The following is a 20,380-nucleotide window of genomic DNA, read 5'->3' as shown; positions in this document are numbered from 1 at the left end:
TTTGGCAAACTACAAGATATTAAAGTTACATTCAAATAAAAATGAAATAAATATACAATATATAAAGGTTTGGACTACTTCTCTTTACAAGGTTGTCTTTTAAACTTTTGTTTGGAGAGTTTTTCCTTTTTGGAGAATGTATGATTTTGAGAAATCTATCTCAATCTAAGCCTAAATTGGAACCCCAAGATCCAATAGTTAGAACCCTAATTCAATCCTAATATGCAAACAGTGGCATCCCTTGTTGATTTTCTCATTTGAATATATAATATGGCAAAAATCTAATGCACTCAGTGTTGAGACTCGAACCCGGTTATTTGTGCTCTCATATTTTTAGCTAACAAAACGTGTTTTGAAAACACGCCTTTATAATTGACATTCTGTCTGATGATGACACCTGGCTTAATTCCCATCGTTGGATGAAGGGTTTACGCTCTGGTGATATAAATAGGAAGGATTGTTCTTTTGGCTGTGTGACTTTTCATTTTTCGTGACTCTTGAGTGAGGTTCGAGAGAGGTCTTCGTCTCTCTCGAGTTAGGGTTTTCAGTCTTCCCTATTTTCTGTAATCGATCATCTCATTAGATATTTTGGAAGGTTATTAATCACTATATATTGATATTTCTTGAGTGAAACTTAGAGTTCTCATGAGTTGAGATTAGGAATGTGGTCTGTTGATTCTGTGCGAGTCTGAGACAGATCTGTGGTTCACTTTTTGAAGAGATAAGTCTCTTTTTTGTGCATTCTTATAGTGATTGAACTTTGTAACCTTCGATTGCCTATTTTTGGGGCTTTAGTGCAACCGAGCAATATCAACTTCGATTGGATGCTCAACATGGGATTAGGTACTTGTCACTGAACCTCTGGGGTTTCGACCGAAAAATCTTGTTGTGTTATTTATTTTCTGTAAGTTTTAATTTCTGTTTTGAGCTCGATTGTATCTTGCAATTAACGTGTGGGTTTTTTGGCCTCAAATTGTGTCTGGAGTTTTGTAATCATGAGTTCAATAATTTCTGTAAAGAACAAGGTATATTAAGATATCTCACTGTTACCTATACACCTCAACAAAATGGCATAGCTGAAAGAATGAACAGAACCTTACTAAATAAAGTTAGATGTATGCTTTTAAATTCTGGTTTGCCAAAAATATTTTGGGGTGAAGCTGTAAAAACAGCTGCATATTTAGTTAATATAACACCCACTTCTGCCCTAAATTTTGAAGTACCTGAATTAGTATGGACTAAAAATTCTGTTGATTATTCACATTTAAAAACGTGCACACCAAAATATTGGAAAACTAGAACCAAGATCACTTAAATGTGTTTTCTTGGGTTATGGTGAAAATGTGAAGGGGTGTAGACTGTGGCTTAAAAGTGAGAAAGGTTATAGGGTGATTGTTAGGAGAGATGTTGTCTTTAATGAATCCCTTATGCTATGCCTAGAAGGAAAACACAGTTTGACTTCTGATGATGTACAAATTGAGGTGGAGCCTTCAAAGGTTGAAAGAAAAACAAATGTACCTGTTGAACCAGAAATGATTAATGCAGAAAATGAATCTGAAAATAAAACTGAAAATAATCTACATAGTAACACCAATGACCAGACTGAAAATCCAACCTATCCCATTGAAGAATATCAATTAACTAGAGATAGGGAAAGACGGCAGACTAGAACACCTGCAAGATATGATTCAAATGATTTTGTTTCATTATTTACCTATTAGGAACAAATTGAAAATGAGCCTAACACTTATGAAGATGCCATAAACTGCAAAGACTCTAAGAAGTGGATAACAGCTATGGAAGATGAAACGAGTTCACTTCTTAAAAATAAAACCTGGAAATTAGTTGAGAAGCCAAGAGGTCAAAAGCTTATAGACTGTAAATCGATTTATAAAATAAAAGAAGGTGAAGGGGGAAATAATAGTCTTAGGTATAAGGCTAGGTTAGTTGTAAAGGGATTTACACAAAACGAAGGAGTTGATTACACTGAAATTTTTTCTCCTGTAGCTAAATATACAATAATTAGATGTTTACTTGCCTTAGTTGCTCAATTTGGATGGGAACTTGACCAGTTGGATGTTAAGACTGCTTTTCTTTATGGAGATCTGGATGAAACAATTTATATGAAACAACCAGTTGGGTTTGTGAAGGGAAATTCAGAAAATGTTGTATGCCTGCTAAGAAGTCCTTGTATGACCTGAAACAGGCTCTTATGCAGTGGTACAAAAGATTTGATTCTTTTGTATTGAAACTTGGTTTTCAAAAGAGCAATTATGATACATGTTTGTATTGTAGAGGTAAAGGAGGTAAACATTCTCTTTATCTTGTACTTTATGTGGATGATATGTTGCTTGCAAGTTATGATAAATCTGAAATTGAATATATTAAGCAACAACTTAACTCTAAATTTGACATGAAAGATCTTGGAAATGCTAAAAAAATTCTTGGTATGCAAATTTATAAAGATAAAGATAAAAATATGTTATTTCTGAATCAACATGATTATGTGATAAAGATTCTAAAAAAAATTAACATGTTTGACAGTAAATCTGTGTCTCTGCCTCTTGCAAATCATTTTAAACTAACCTATGATCTCTGTTCCAAAACTTTTGAAAAATCTGATAAAATGTCAAAAATACCTTATGTAAATGTTATTGGTTTTGTGATGTACTTAATGGTATGTACTATACCTGATCTTGCTTTCAGCATTAGCATATTAAGTAGGTTTATGAGTAACCTTGGGGAAGAACACTGGAATGCTTTAAAATGGCTCTGAAGATACTTAAAGGGTACTGTAAACTTGGATCTTGTGTTTAAATGACAAAGAAGGAGTAACCTTAAAGGGATTTACTGATTCCGACTTTGCTGAAAATAGGGACAATAGGAAATCAACTTCATCTAATTAGTTGGAAATCACAATTACAAAAGATTGTAGCTTTATCTTCAACTGAAGCAGAATACATTGCTGCCTTTGATACTTTTAAAGAAGGAATATAGTTAAGTGGATTACTTATGGAACTTGGAATTGTTGATGAAAATGCAACATTATATTCTGATAATCAAAGTGCCATACACCTTAGTAAAAATCTCATGTATCATGATAGGACTAAACATATAGACATTAAGTATCACTTTATTAGAGACATTATTTCAAAATGTGTTTTGAAAATTGGTAAAGTACCTACTCAATATAACCCATCTGATATAGGAACAAAGATAATACCTTTGAACAAATTTAAAAACTGTTTAAAGTCATTATCTATTGATACTATGTGATAAAACTGCAGGTACTTGGAGCAAATGAAAGGAGAAAGTGATATTGTCTCCTGGCTGCACTAAAGCAGAAAATATGGTAGCAAGGTGGAGATTGTTGAGACTCGAACCCGGTTATTTGTGCTCCCATATTTTCAGCTAACAAAACGTGTTTTGAAAACACGCCTTTATAATTGGCATTCTGCCCGATGATGACACCTGGCTTAATTCCCACCGTTGGATGAAGGGTTTACACTCTGGTGATATAAATAGGAAGGACTGTTCATTTGGCTGTGTGACTTCTCATTTTTCGTGACTCTTGAGTGAGGTTCGAGAGAGTTCTTCATCTCTCTCGAGTTAGGATTTTCAGTCTTCCCTATTTTCTGTAATCGATCATCTCATTCAATGTTTTGGAAGGTTATTAATTACTATATATTGATATTTCTTGAGTGAAACTTAGAGTTCTCATGAGTTGAGATTAGGAATGTGGTCTGTTGATTCTGTGCGAGTCTGAGGCAGATCTATGGTTCCCTTTTTGAAGAGATAAGTCTCTTTCTTGTGTATTCTTATAGTGATTGAACTTTGTAACCTTCAATTGCCTATTTTTGGGGCTTTAGTGCAACCGAGCAATATCCACTTCGATTGAATGCTCAACAGGGGATTAGGTGCTTGTCACTGAACCTCTAGGGTTTCGGTTGTCAAATCTTGTTGTGTTCTTTATTTTCTGCAAGTTTTAATTTCTGTTTTGAGCTCGATTATATCTTGCAATTAATGTGTGGGGTTTTTGGCCCCCTTTCACTCAGCCTAAATTAATTACTGTAAAAAGGACATATGTGTATGCATAAATTGACTTCCATTAATGAGTTAAATGTAATCTCATCAGCAGAAGGAAAATTTTACATTGCTCCCTGTAATTATGTAATTATGCAGTAAAATATTATCACCAGAAAGAATAATAAAACAAATAACCAGAAAGGAAAAAAAAATATATGTTACAAAAATGAGAAAGAAAATGATAAGAATACAACCACAGGAAATAACAGTTGCAAGACTGGTTTAGGAAAATACAGCAGCAATTACTTGGAGGTTGTCACTTTTTATTTTTGCTCAAAATAATGATTGTGTTTGTGGTACTTGATGTGCTCGAAAACATGGAATGAGATTGACGATTACTTCTCGCAGAAACAATTCCGCTCTATACTTAATTGGAACCAATAAGCCTTGATGCACATATAACTCTTCACTGGGCAATGTTTTTAATTAAACGATCCATTCAAAGCAATCTTCATTTAAAAATGAGGAACGACGCAAATAAAATCATAACAAATGTACTTTTAGCACAAGCAATTTCAATTGAAATGTATCTATTCATCTGCTAATTGAGTGGCATGCTCACAATATAAAGGAACACTACTAAAAGTTTACATTTGAGCTAAGCTTAACAATGCATGCTAATAAGTAGTTCTAATACATTTATTTCAGAGACACATATAAATTGCCACACAAAAGAAATAAATTTTTTCTTAAAGCATATGGAGATCAATTTCCTTTTTCCTTTTCCTCTCCGAAAGACACTGTTAATTTTTTTTCTTCCAAAAATCACTGTTAAATTAGTTATCCCTTGCCATTTTGCTAATAAATGATTATTTTACTTGATCAAGTAAAAAATAATATTTTGATCCAAATTAATGAATTTGACCAGTGCAAGAAAATTAAAATCTAGACACTAACCTAGCTAAAAGTGCCTGGAAAACTATAAAAAGTCGAGATCAGAAGAAGTTGACACAAGTAGAATAGGGGAAGTTATAGAACCCTGATTAATGATAATCAAATTAGTGTTAAAGATTTAAAAGTTGATAAGTTAATGAATTTGACCAGTGCAAGAAAAAATAAATTTTAGACACAAAGATAGCCAAAAATTCCTGGTAAACTACAGAAAGTGGAGATCAGAAGAAGTTTAACTAGAGTGAGGGAAATTATAGAACCCTGATTAATGATAATCATATTAGATTAAAGATTCATAAGTTGATCCAAATTAATGAATTTGACCAGTGCAAAGCTAGCTAAAAATGCCTGGTAAAAGTGGTGATCTGAAGAAGTTGGCACAATTAGAATAGGGGAAATTGTGGAACACTGGTGATAATCAAATTAGGGTTAAAAATTATTGAGTTGAAATAATAATAATAATATAACATGGCTATAATAAAAAAGTTCTTTCTTACAAAAAAACCTTAAAAGTCCCTCTTTACAGCATCTTCTTCCTTCATTGATCACCACAAAGTTATTAAATTCTTGAGCACAAGCTAGTAGCCATTTTAGATAAACAAATGGTATTTTTGCATAGCAAATTCCACAGTCATCAGTAACTACCTGAGTTCCATGAACGAGAACATTATTACAAGCTGTTCAGCAATCCTATCCAAGTCGAAGCTCCAAATCCAATTCCTCTTCTTGACCTATCACCTGTTTCTTTTCCAAATTTTCCATCACTGTTGGCACAAATTCTAAGCTCAAATCCACGCGCCAGTCATCCCCAAATTGATTCGCTTGCTGCTGATCACGATCATCAAGAGAATTCTGTTGATACAATGGTCTAGCACTAGACGTGGATGCCGGAAAATACGTTCTATAATTCAATGGTTCCTGATCATGAGATTCAATATACTGTACTGGTTGATAACTGGAAAATATCTGCTGGTGGAATCTTGGGACCGTGTAATTTTCTTCTTGCCTACTGGAATTGACGGAAGTAGGTTTGTTCCTTGCTCTATCTTTCCTGTGGATATTCATGTGGCCACCCAAAGCCTGGGCAGTATTGAACCCTCTCTTGCAAAACACACACTCGTACAACCGGCCTATGCCTAGATCATTCTTGTCTTGATCTTGCTGCTCAACTTCTTCACTCGAGTTTACTGACTCTTCTTGATGATTCGACTCCATCGAAAATATCCTTTTCTTAGAAAATCTCGAAGAAGAAAGACTTATATGGTTTTCTTGGACTGAAATAGGGAATTAAGGAGAGGGGCTCGAGGATTACAGCTAGGAAGATATATAGAAAAGACAATTTAAGGGCTTACATATTTGATTTGAGCTCAGTTTGAAGGTGTGGGGAAAGAAGACATTTGGGACACGGATTTTGATTTTTTATTGATAGACTTATTCCCCTACAGGCCGGCTGCTAGATCCTTATTTCGGCAGACGCACGCACACGCATACGCACAGTACTTTTTGAATTAATTGCTTTATTTTTCATAATTTTGTATACCTTTTCCTGTAGATAAAGTCCAAGTTCCATCTAGGTTTGTCCTATATATGGTCAAGATATGTTGCCCTAGCCCTTCTATGCCTTGGAAAGTTTTTGTAAACGGCTTAAAATTATAAATAAACAGAAATGATTGAATGATAACTTTAGAAATATGTAAATAAAAAGTGACTTGTGTATTTATAAACATAAGTCAAACATAAACTCAACTAGTCTAGTCACAAATTTTGCAATTCATTGAAATATAAAGTGATCATCAGCAAGAGTATTTGTTAAATAGACGAAACATATATATATTTCTATGTTTTCCGTGATATCTTGACATTCTATAATTATTTTTAGGTTTCTCTTCGTAATTGATTTAAACAAAACAAATTCCCATATTTAGTGTTTCTGTTCCCCTTATTCAATAATGTACAACGGAGTTTACTGTGAAAAGTTTCACTGTTGTCACGTTTTCAGTTTTCCTGAAGAATTAAAAATGACTACATACTGAGAATCTAATTACCTTTGAAAAAATGAATAGGAAAAATGAAAATTATAAGCAGAAAATGAATGTGAAAACTAAACCGTCGGGATGTAAATTATTTTATCTCTCAGGCAAAATCTGGGAAGCTTCCTGCATGGAATGGAAAAATAGCAAAAAATTTTCTAATTTTGTAGTTAGTACCTGTCGTTTTATATTATGCAAAGAGTTTCTTGCATCAGATTTATTTGTATATATACCGTATTTATTGAGATCACAATCACCATCAGGTTATTTAATTTTAATTAATTTACTCTAATTGTGATGGCTGAATAGAAGAAAATTTTGAAAAGGATAACAATAATTCATGTTATGATGAGCAAAGTGGTGATCTCAGATGCATCAAAATCAATTCCTAAAATTAATTTATATCGTCCCCTTCTTATTTTTTGGGTAACAGTTGATGAAAATCCCCTTTCACCTTCTCTTGTAAGTTTGTGTGTTAATGTTATCTTGTAAAGCCATAAAAATTTAGTAATGTCTTTTTCGAGGTGATGTAAAAATAACAACTTTTATGTTTCATACGTGCCATGTACATATAATACATATAGTCTATTAGATGGTGGCGACTGACAACATTAATTCTTTTTACAAAGGGATAAGTCTATTCTACGTGTTCTAACAAAGAAGAAGTATTTATTTCTCAAATATGTTTATTGTGGACATCAATATTTTGATGAACATTACTCTCTAATGAAATGGTCAAAGGGACTTTAATTACAAGAAGCTTGTTGGAGAAGTTCTTGTTTGAGCCCCATTCTTTTGGAAAAATACATTTTTCAACAATATTTTAACATTATTTTAACCTCACATTATTCAATAAAATAATATTATACACAAATTCAAAATTTTTTCTTATTTTTTAAGCACATATTTCCCATCAATACACTATTCAAAAATTCATTCTCTCCAAAAAAAAAAAAAAAAAAAAAAAAAAAAAAAAAAAAGAAAAAAAAAAAGAAAAGAAAGGGGGCTCAAACCACTAGAATTCTCCAAGGCATCCGATTTGCACTTATAATTAGATCAAAACCTAATTTTAAATTGATTAATGATTACCATATGGATTTTTTATAATCCCAATGGCTGAGTGTTTTTTTTTCTAAATTTTTTGGTGAGATTGAGAGTTCTATAAGAAAGCTCGAACTCTTATATGTTGATTATAACGGTTTATTCTCAAGCAATGTCCAGTTTCACTCTTTAAGCTACAAACATTATTTCATCCCTCAGAAACTTTGTATATAATATATACAATTATGTTTTTCTAAATCTTGTAATGTACCCCTTTTTTATCTTGGCGTGCCAATATTAGTTAGGGTTGCAGTTCATTTTTACATACACACTATGTGTGTGTGTGTGTGTGTGAGAGAGAGAGAGAGAGAGAGAGAGAGAGAGAGAGAGAGAGAGAGAGAGAGAGAGAGAGAGAGAGAATATTAATATTAACACTGTTAGGAATAATTAATCAATTTGATATTTATCACATTTTCTTGGAAATGCAATGCTCATTGAGAAAAAAAAAATACTTTCTAAACTAATTAAATAGAACAAAATGTAAATATATTATTATTTCTTAATTATTTTGGTTGGTTGTTGAATACTATTTCAATTTTCTCCATGACATTAATCATTAGCTAGGTCAAATGCCTTAAATCTGTATAAATTTAATTGTCCCTTTTGAATAACGAGAATAATCTCTCCCTTGCAGGCCAGAATAGTATTTTACGCGTAGTTTTTTAGTCTTAGTTGGATGGTGTCCTTAATTTAATTAGGGGAAATTATATATTAATGTGGAAAGTGGGAAAACTTTATACATACATTATACACTAATTGATATATCAAGATTGAAGATATATTTTGATTTTAGCTGTTGACATGCAGTTTGAAGGGATTCAGTCTCCCGGAGAATATTTTTCAATTACAGAGAATCATCATATGGCCACATCAAACATGTTGTCTCTGCTTTATAAATTGATATTTTCCCGACACTGTTACCTCTCATTCTAGTAGTGTATTTGGTCCTTTGGAACGAAGTTTCGAGTCGAGGTCTGCAGTTCAAATTCATTCTTTAAGAGTGAATTGCTACTCCTTAATGTCAAAGAATATTGTATACATATTATGCTGGAAATCATAAGATAGAACGATGAACATACAATTACAAACTCATTAATCATATAGTATACGGATATTGGATTAAGATTTAGAAAAAAATTCGCTGCTGGCTGCAGCTTTATACCCTACTTACCATGTCTAGTTCAAAATATATACGAACTAGCCCCCTAATTAAATAAGTAAAATAATAAAATCAAATCAAGTCTGTGCACCTTTACATCTAGTACTGCATTAACATTTGTACTTATGAAACAATAAGTATTTTCCTTTATCAAACTATGTGAATTTTTTGTATATTTCGAGTATATATATCCATCATTTTCTTTCATTCCCACATTTACTTACACTGATATTGTTAAGACTTGAGATTCCATCTTAAAATGTCAACATTGTTAAGAGAAGTAATCCAAGACCTTATAAGTTGGTCTATGTTTTCATCTTTAATTGAATAAAGATGAAAACAGAGGTCAATTTATAAAGATTTGGGTTATTCCTCTTAACAATGTTGACATTTTAATATAGAATCTCAAGTCTTAACATGGTATCAAATTTCATTAAATTCCAATGAGCGATTCGATCCTATTAAGATTCAAAAAATGAGCATACAGATTTCAAGATTGGTTAGCTCAAATGAGCTGTCATCTTGCGAGGATATATTAAGGGATAAAATTCTACATTGAATAAAGATGAAAATATAGACCAATTTATAAAGATTTTGACTACTCCTTTTAATAAGATTGACCTTTTAAGATGGAATTCCGGATACTACTAGCAAAATGGTGTGGCATACTTCATAGATTGTAAAATCTACTGACATATTTTCATGATTAGAAAAGGTGATTTTAGTGTCCCTCAATAAGTGCGGTCAATATACTATGTCGTATATTCCATATTTCCTTGACTTGCGGGGGAGACAAAAAGGTTTCGAAGTGGTTAACAAAGAGTATAAGAAGACAAACAATTAGTTAATTAGTAATCCAATGGAGGATGGAAAAAGTGAATTAATGCTTTGTGATGTAAGAAAAGGGTTTTAAAATGTTGACATGTTCTAAAGGGAATTTGTTGGGAAAATAAATTGGTCTTTTTCAGAGCCAGACAATCAGAAGATTTCAATTGAGTTCCAATTTTAATTAATATAACCAAATAAATACTACTCACCTCTACCAAATCGTGTGTCCCATACTATGATTAATCATTGCCAAATATTGTCCCAAAAAAAAAAAATAATAATAATAAAATATTTTTTTTTAAAAGAATTAAATTAAATTAAAGGTTTGGCCCTTTTGTCTTGTTTTTGTTTTCCCTTTCTTTGGCCAAATAAATAATTCTCATGCAAATTATGACATTGTGTTAAGATGTGAAGTTATTTATTTATGGGTTAAATGAGGAAGTTGGGGTCAAGTTTTAGACAATTCAAACTTTAAATTTATGTACAATAAATAAGCTTTTAATTATTTAAATGAGTTTTTAACAAGTTATATAAATTCACTACTACCACCTTCCCAATTTTCAATCAAACCACCAGCGTATACTTTAATTTTTTTTTAATAAAATTTGGAAGAACATTAAATATTATTACAATTTGATAGATATAATTTATAGCATACCTATATAATAACATATAGTAAAAAGAATCTGTTCGTTAGATTTTATAGTGTAATGTAAATTGAGATAAAATGAGATATAATGTTTAGTTTTTGTTAGACTGCACAAAATCATAAAATTTTTTGGTTATCTTGTCCACATGATAATATTTGAAGTAGAGGACTTGTTTGGCATGACTTATGTTTCTTGTAGAAAAGCTTTTTGAGTAAATTACTTAGACGAATTTCTTTTAAAAACTCTTCTAGCCAAATATCATACTTAGAAATTATTCAAATATGTTTGAATAGTTTCTTAGGGTCCATTTGGCATAGTTTTTGAAGGGTCAAAATGAGCTTTTGAAATTCAAGAGTTGTTTTCGAATCCGTTTAGCTAATTTTATGAAAGAGCTTCTTCTATTATGAGAGTTTTTAAAGGAAACTAGATAAATGTGACTTTAAAAACATTTTCGGAATATGATATTCTTTTAAAAGTTAATTTTCAAACAAAAATTAAGGTTACTTTCTTTAAAAACTCTTTTACAGGAAGTAAAAGTAAAAGTTGTGCCAAACGAATCCTTTATCACAGAAGTAAATTTTGATTTTTCTAAAGTCTTATCAAACGGTCTACTTTCCAAGAGTAGAAAATGAAAGAGCATTTGGCAGGGAATTAATGTTTTCTAGCTATTGACGAAGAGCCTTTTGAATTGAAAAATGTTTTTGTATTATAATAAAATTGGAGCGTGATTTAAGTTGTCTATATAATATAAAATATTTGAATTCTGATCACCGGCCGTTCAAACTAAAGACTGGGACAGACAAAATTAAGAAAGGAAAACGAAAATTAGAAGAAAAAACAATTTAGAAGAATGTGGTTTCTTGACCCGCCAGCTAGCTCAAGTCCAAGTAAACGTAGAACAGCAACATAGAACAATATTTTATTGTGTAATAGTGAAAGATACATGTAAATGAAAAGTTGGCCACATTGACAAATTCAGATGGGATCAAATTTGCAAATAGTTTTCGTGATGGCCTAATTGTTCTCATTTGGACATATTTCAAAACCAATTTTCTATGGAAATTATTTTTTAAATAGTAATGAATTTGTTTCTCGTCAAATTATTTAATAAAAGTCAAATAATTGTAATGCCCTTTTATTAAAAAATTGAACTCCAACCTTGAGAGCCCCTACGGCCTCGCCCCTAGAACTTTGTGAGGGAAGTAAATCACGGGATGTACCCCAACAGGTCAGGGAACAAAAGCTGCCTGTACACTGCGTCTACAAGGAGTCCAATTTCATGTCTCAGGAATCGAACCCCCACACTGCGGTTGCCAGCAAAGTATGAGATAACCTCACTCCTATCCTTCACACCACTGGATTATGCCTCGGGGGGCTGTAATGCCCTTTTATTAAAATGTCCTCTAGCATACACAAAGTTGACAAGGAAGACTAGAGCGTCAAAATGAAATAGAAACTTCGGTAACCTTGCTTAATTTAATGAGTATGCCTAATTAATTCGAAATTCGTGCAACAAGGACAGGGAGGAATTTGGTAACACTCAATGGGCACTATTTACAAACTCAAAGTAATGGAAAAAATTCATTTCATCATTAAAATTATCGTATAGGAAAACTTTCCTATTTTCTAAAGAGGCTTTTAGTGGTTCCTAATTTTACAAAATGTACTCTAAAATTTGAGAAAAATCATTTGGAAAAATAAATAACTACTTAATATATGATTTCGTTTAATTTCTATTTTTTGAAAAATATAATTTCATTTTATTGGATTTTTTACTTTTTGAGCCATTTTTGGTCGTCCCGTGCCAATTGTTTTCTATAATGCACAATTATACAAGTCGTGATGTATGAGGTCATCGTGGACGTAGAAGTATGATCATTAGTGTATTTGTGGATTATGACTTAATTTACTTATACTTTCAATTTATGTATTGATAAGGAATAAAACAAAAGATTAATTATTAGTTATTAAACATCTCCATTTTAATCCTTGAAAAATTCACTTTTTTCAAAACTTATTTTCAACTGCACATTCTTTTATAAATAATTTTACATTTAAATCGAACATTTTTTAATTACACATTCTCCAACAAAACACTATTCTAAAATGCATTTTGGCCAAAAAAAGANNNAACAAGGGCTAAAGAAAGTTTAGTCCCTTGTTGTTACTAGTAGTATTTATATAATAGAGTCATATGTATGAATTGAGATCTCTATTATAAAGATCTTAACTTCTCGATGCTATCTAATCTAACAGATTAAACTTGACTTATGTATATTATCGCAAGATCTCGATATTGGTCCAAAACTGTAAGCATATGATACTCCAAGGTTCAACCTTGAATTAGTTCATATAAAGTGGCACAACTAATTTGAGTCATTCCCAAAGAACAACTTTTAGGGGTAGATAACAAATTCAGTTTAACGTACCATAAAATTTCGTCGAAAGAGCTAAACTTCTTTTAACGAGCAGTAAGCCTCCTTAGAAAAATGGGAAAGTGGAACAAAGCATTAATAAAAGCTAACCTGCAAAATAATTTTATTTGAACCCAAAATTTATAAATTTGAAGAAGAAAATCAAGAAAAGGAGAAAAAAAAGGAATTTTTGGAAGGTTATGTTTAAGCATGAGTAGATTGCTTGGGCGTGTGCTGATGAAAGCTAAGTAGAAGAAATTATGAAAATGAGTGAATGGAAAGTGATTACCGTATTAATACGTGGTGGTGACGTTTGCCTTTACCCCTTTCCCATGCCTGCACTCTTCTCTTTCACTAAAATATACCCTTTTGCAGCTTCTCATCCTCCCCAAAAACACATCTGTTTTGGGCTTCCATTTTACACCCGTGGTGGGACCTTCCACATGTTTGTATACATGTATTTCTCTACTGGTACAGCTTAATTTGCAATATGATTGGAAATATCAAAGAGAAGTGCTACAATGCCAGGACAGAACTCCATCGACTCCTCGCAACACAGGGGGATGAGAGATTTTTCAGGTATTTTTTTTAATGGGGCAGGACCCACCTCATGTGAAAGGGCCTGTAAAATAAAGTCTGTACACTCAGCTTTATTGAATATCTAATGTAAAAGATAAGTCATATCGAATTATCCATATTATTTATTTGATTGTATTACTTATATATGGATCTTAATTAGAAGCATACTTAAACCCAAACTACGTTTTAACTTAATTTTGATAGGCAGTTCCAGTTTTCGATCAATAGAATCATACTTGGATGAACAATTCTACTAATCCAAAGTATTAAAGGCTTCCAAGTAATAGGTATGAAGCCCTTGTGACTGGACAAATTCTCTTTATTTTAGAGGTCAAATGAATGATTATTTTCTTATTTTTCTCAAAAAAATGTCTACTACTCTAGATTTTTATAAGATTTAATTTTCAGAAATATCTTGCACAAGGTTTTATTTCATGAGATTTGCATAATTATCAGGTTATTAAATTTGTGTACTTCTTTCCTTCATTTCTTAAGCACGAGTATTCTTTAAAATCGACTAGCGTTGATAATCTTCTTCATATTCATAAGTGAGAACAATAAAATAAGTTGGTGAAAATATTTGGATAGTAAATAAGGACTATTCTTGGTGTACATAGGATGTACATAAGGGTGTTCATGATGGACACTCGGTGCCCCCTATTGCACTGGCGCCCCTCCAATAGGGGGTGCTAGGTGTCTTATGTATTTGGTGACGTACACCAAGAATAATCCAATAAAGAAAGAGTTACTTTTTGGAAAACCATGGACCCTAGTTATTTATCATGAACTTAATTTACTTTTTCTCTTTCAAGCTTGGCAAAACATGCTTAAAAACTCAATTTTTTTTAGGAAATTGCAACAGAAGCTACAAACCTTTTAAACACTAGCAGATTTTTTTCAAACTTTTGATATATTGCAATCGTCACCCCTAATCTTTTCAAATGTTGCAGGCGAGGCTCCAATGGATGGAAAACATACAATTTACCGTTAATTGACCAAAAAATTGAGTTTGACCACATTATTAATATTTTTATAAAGGGCAAAATAGTAATTTTTATATTTATCAAATTAAATAATTATATTAATTAAATTAAAAAACCCAAAAGGTGGGGGTGGGGAACCTTTATCTTCTCCATTGCTAATCTTTTTGCAGGCATGGCGGCTTTACCCCATGACTTCTCCATCAAAAAAACCATTAACGACCCTTCTAGATATATAGCTTTGATTTGTACAAAATCAAAATCTTACATAGGAAAGCTGTAAGTTCAGGGACTATTGGTTGTTACTAACTCATTACCAATATTTGCGCCAATGATTCTCAATCTGTTTTGGTATTTGTGTAAGTTTCCCTTGGTAAATAAATGGGCTGTGACGATGTTATGTTTCTGGATCCTTTTGAGCTTGTCAAATGGGCAAAGAAAAAATTCTACCCGCATCTTGGCTAGGCAACCTTGATGGCATGCAGGGACGAATCCAGCTGCTCGAGTGAGCTAGGGTGGAGTGTCGAGCATTTATCAATCACCAAGTGATATTGTTTACTAGTATTTAACTAATTTATATGAAAAGAATCTCCAATCAATATATAAATGCACTAAAATGTAGAAATAATATAAATATTAAAATACAATTCAGTACAACCCAAAATAATAGGGAATAAAAATACATTTTTTGAATCATATACCTATTATCAAGTTTCAAATTTTTATGAAGTTAAACGAGACAAGATGAAGTTTATATGTAAAGTATTGGTTAATCGACAAAGACAAAAATTTAAGAACAATGAATTTTAGAGCTATTTTTGCCCTGAAAAAGAAATGTATTTTTCAAACTCTTAAAAGAACAAAGAATGTTACAAAATAAATTGATAAAACTTAACAATTAAAGTATATATTATGAAGTATTAATTTCAGTCAGTAAATTTTTTAAGCAATAATTTTTAAAGTTATTTTTACCCAAAAAAGAAATCTTTTTTTTCGAACTCTTAAAAGAATAAATATCAGTACTTAAATTTCCAAATTTGAATATTATAAAATAAATTGATAAAATCTAATAATATATAATTGTTTAATTATTATTTATTGTGTTACAAAATTAAAAAGAAGAAGAGGAGGTGAAGGGAATTGAACCCCATATCTCTTATATGTTAAAAATGGACTTCCAATTGAGATACAAAACTAGGGTTGGGCAAATCTCCTGAACCGAACCGACCAAACTGAATCGAACCTGACGGTTCTTGTCAAATTAAATACCCGAACGGGTATCTGAATTGAGAACCGATGGGTATGGTTCGGTTCTCGGTTCTAGACCAAGAACCAAAGAACCGAATCTTTCTAATTTTTTTTTTTTATATTTTAATTTTAATTTTTTCTAAACAAATTAACAATTTCTAAATCCAAATTTTTGGCCCAATAATTTGTTTTATTTCTAATTTTTTTATTTTTGGCCCAATTACCCATTTCATTGTTTCATTTCTTAGCCCAACAAAATCCAATTCACTAAATAACTTTAAATACCTACACTAAAGTGTATAACGTTGTCTCGACCCTCGCACTCACTCTGCCAGCCTCGCTAACATTCCAAAACCTATACAATCGTCGGCCGACGCTGTGACCTCCGCCGACCAAAACTTTGACCGTAATGATCATTTGAACAAGGTGTCTACTAGTTTTTGACATTCCAAAATCATTGAATGTATCATTAGTTGTATTTATATAATATTGTTATAAATGTTAAAAAATTTAATTATAGTATAGAACCGAACGGAATGGAACCGAACCGAATTCGAACGGTTCCATAATTATATTTGGACCCGACGGTTCCATTTACTAGATATCCGAAAATTTTGGTTCGATTCGGTTCTAAGGAGAACCGAACTGAACAGACCCGCGCCCACCCCTATACAAAACCATGTCAGTGTACTATACAATTATTTAACTATTATTTATTGTGTTTGAAAAATTAAAAGAAGAATTGAAAAGGAGGGGATTCGAACCAGGTCCCTTTCACTTTGCAAAACCAGCACCCTACCAAATGAGCTACGATCACTTTTGTCAATAGTAGTACAGTTTTACATTTTTAGCACAACTTTATTAACATGAAATTCCTTTCCCATCGGAGCCAGCACGAGTGACCGCGCTGGCTCACCGGGTGCTAGCTCCATCCCTGATGGCATGAGATTTGGGGATTCTTGTATACTCTATTCAGGCAACCGAACAATTTGCAGGCATGGGGATGCTGTCTTTCTAGTATCTGATCAAAATAGATCTAAACCCTAAAACTTTTTTTCGTACGTGTAATTTTTGGTAAATATATCCTTGGTTCACGAATTTGGATTGAATTTTAATCTTGATAGTTCACAAAAATTGTGATTTTGGTTAGAGTGGGGCTGGGTAGGTAGGTGAGGGGATGGGAGGAAGGAGAAGATACGTGTTTTTCCTTCTTCTTTTTGGGGGGGGGGGGTTTAATTTAATTATGTAATTATTTAATTTGGTAAATAGAAAGTTACAATTTTGCCCTTTATAAAAATATTAACAATGTGGTTGAACTCAAATTTTTTGGTCAACTAACAATAAATTTGATGTTTCTTATCCATTGGGGCTTCGCATGTAACGTTTGAAAAGGTATGACAACAAATTAAAAGTTTGAGGAAAGTCTATTAGTGTTTGAAAGGTTTGGGACCTCTGCTGCAATTATCCCATTTTTTTTTTTATCATGAACATAATTTATTACCCAAATATCAATTTCCATAAATGGAAAGGCCATCATAACACTGACACCCAGAAGTTTCTTGGGAACGTGCAAAGGAACAGATATGATGGACACTGATATATATCCCTTCCACATGTACAGACCAAAATACCATTGCAAGTATGACAAGCCAAAAGGTACTAGGACTACCAGTTTTATCCTACCTTTGTGCTACACGACGTTATAATATACTGTGTATTCTCTCTCTCTCTCTCGCTCTCTCTCTCTCTCTGTATATACCTGAAACAGAAAAGCAATAGTGTTCAACGTCCCCTCCATGATATCATATGAACTGTCCTGTATTGTTATTTGCTTGATAGAAATTTAATGATTTGTGGGCAGCTGATTAAACTTGGGTTTGAAGTACTGAAAATCCTTCACCTTTAAATCATTCATCATTGACCTTTGCTTCTTGGAACAAACGAGCCTCATCAATGTAATCCAAGTATCACAAAGTTGAAATTGAGTTACTAATTAGTATTAGTCTAGGATAATGCAAAATTTGTGCTTTCATGCATGGGAACTCTTGCATAATTTGCTTCTAACTCATTATGATTATCTACTTTTACGAGAAGCTGATAGCTTTTGTTGATTTTTCAAATTAAAAAGATTGAATTTGAAATACGTTGAAGTAGCTCCCAAAATGTGGTGGAAAGACTCGTTTGATGGGTCCTCCAATGGCTCTCATAAGTCATGATATTTGTGATATTTTCGATTTATTATTCTTTTAAGCACAAACACTAAGGAAACAATGTTGTAAATGATTGTTTTGTAATAAAAGATAGCTGAAATATTGATTTAGAGCATATATAGAACTTGTTACCGGTCCTAATTCTATGCATTTTGAAAGCAGCACATAATTTTCACTTTCGTCCATAAATGGATTAAATAGCACTTGAAGAAGTTAAATTTTTATCTATTGTATTGTTTGGTATGTCCAATAAAATGACACCGCCGGAAAGAAATGCGATTTTAGAGAGAAATTCTGCTAAATTTAAGAGAATATTACTATTAAATATAAATGTATAGTGGAAACTCAGACAGAACTTTGACAATACTAATGATTAATGATGCAGTATTATGCTTACATTTCTTAGATATCCAATTTTAGTTTACTAATCTACACTACATTTGTAGATTCCTAGATATTAGTGAAGAAAATGCTGGTAAATCCACAAGCTGCATCCCATTAATCACAAAATTTTAAATCTTGTAATAAACATGTTAAAATCAAATACAAGATCTCTTTGGAAGTTTTAATCTAATTAGAGTAACCAAGCCTCAGCTCCAAGTCCAAATCCTCTTCATGCTGGACAAAAACCCTGTTCAAATCCAACTTAACCAGCTCTTTCGCCTTCCAAATCCTAGGATCATTGCTTCTTGCAAATCCCACAAGATCGTCGACCTGAAGCAAGGCCCCTTTCTTCAGATTCTTGCCCGTATCCCCTTCCAAAAGACTTGTTACGTAGTCTCGCGGTAAATGCTGATCAGTGGCTGGAGCTGGCGTTGAAGAAAAAGCAGTAAGAGAGGAATTACATTTCACACTACAAGGTAAAAACCTAGTTGCAGATGATGTTGAAGAAAAACTAGGGCTAGGGTTAGAATTCGTGTTAGGGTTTGAGTTTGGAGAATCCCATGAAGAAGATAGTCTCATCTTAGCCCTATCTCTTCTATGAAAATTCATATGACCCCCAAGAGCCTGTGCAGATTTGAACTCTTTCTTGCAAAAGCTGCATTCGTAGTTCCTTTGGGGCCATGAAAATCCAGAGGTAAGATCTTTCTCAAAACTTAAATTTGCAGTATCCCATTTTCCCTTGAACCTCTCACAATCCCACTTCAACTTCTCCATGAATTTCTCTTCAAAACAAAAAGAAAACGAAAGGAAAAGAAAAGCAGTTCAAAAGGAAAAACAAATACTACACCCTTTTCAGATAGGGAGGAAAAATGCTGATTTCTGCCAAATAAAAAGGGTGATTATTGAAGGGTTGCTTTATGCTGAAGTTGGAGTCAAGTTTGTAAAAAGTATGCAATATATAAGTGCTATTGTTCAGCTGTAAATTTTATATTACTAAAATTGGAGATTGCTTAAACAATAATTGTTGCTGACTGCAGGTGAAATCTAGGGGATGGAATGATTAAGTAGCTTTTGACAACCCCTGCATGGACTTATAATTTTTTTGTTGTGACAGATGCATTAACACTTTTCAAAGAAAGTTCAGTGGATTTAATGGCTTGACTTTTTAAGATAGTGTTTGACAACGATGATGAAAATCAATTTTATTGGAGCTATAGAGTGAAAAAGTCGGGAAGTTTAAAAAAAATAATTCAGTAAATTTGGAATCAAATATCTAAACCTTTATTTATGGTTTCATTATTTTAAGTCCACTAAAAAATTCAAAACAATCAAATACTATCACAAGTCACATCAATTGTGGTATACGCGCCATTCTTTAAAATAAAAATCTTTGTAGACACTTATAAAACATATTTAGGAGGCGTTTGTTTCTCATTTTTGCAAAAATGAGAATAAAAAATATAGTCGTTATGGACTCCACACAAGAGATAGAAATTCAAACTTGATGACTTGATATGATGGATAACGGTCCATATTTTTCATTTTAATGAAAAAATAATGAAAAACAAACGGGACTTAAACAATTTAAGCATCATTCTCTTATACTCGCAACACCACAAATTTAACAATATGAACATATCAAATTGATCAAATTTTTGCTTAGTTCTGTAAAATCAATAAAAAATAATAAAAATAAATATTGCTAGTCCCGTCTTGCAGTAATAAAATGACAAAAAGTATCTGCCCCGTAAACATGTCTTCTAGTCATGTACTAAAAATACTGTTTAAATCTAAAACTGTTCTTTGGTCATGTCCCAAAG

This window comes from Olea europaea, chromosome 16, assembly GCF_002742605.1.
Source record: "Olea europaea var. sylvestris chromosome 16, O_europaea_v1, whole genome shotgun sequence".
Lineage (NCBI taxonomy): Eukaryota > Viridiplantae > Streptophyta > Magnoliopsida > Lamiales > Oleaceae > Olea > Olea europaea.
The sequence above is the reverse complement of the archived record's forward strand: the minus strand, read 5'-3'. Positions refer to the sequence as shown.